Raw genomic sequence first — 360 nt, forward strand, 5'->3', positions numbered from 1 at the left:
CCCCCAATCCTGGTGTTACCATTCCAGCTCTGGCCTCAAGCTTGCATATACTTAGAAGACAAAGCTCTGGGACTAAATGCATTTTCCTGTACACTTGGAATACAGTTGGAATATGTGTTCTCATCAACCCTGCTTATAGAAATTCATTATGAGTTTTCTTCAAAATTTCTTTACTGAGGGCCATTATAATTTTAACATTAAATAAAACATGTCTAGGATTTTGTTCAACCACTGATTTCCATTTTAGGGAAATAGTGTGTCTTTTTACAAAACACTTCCCATTCTGTTGGGTGGTTCTGGAGAAACATTGTACTAATCCTTCCTTCCTTCCTTCCTTCCTTCCTTCCTTCCTTCCTTCCT

This window comes from Leptonychotes weddellii, chromosome 12, assembly GCF_054177405.1.
Source record: "Leptonychotes weddellii isolate Sample4059 chromosome 12, ASM5417740v2, whole genome shotgun sequence".
In the NCBI taxonomy this organism is placed as follows: Eukaryota; Metazoa; Chordata; class Mammalia; order Carnivora; family Phocidae; genus Leptonychotes; species Leptonychotes weddellii.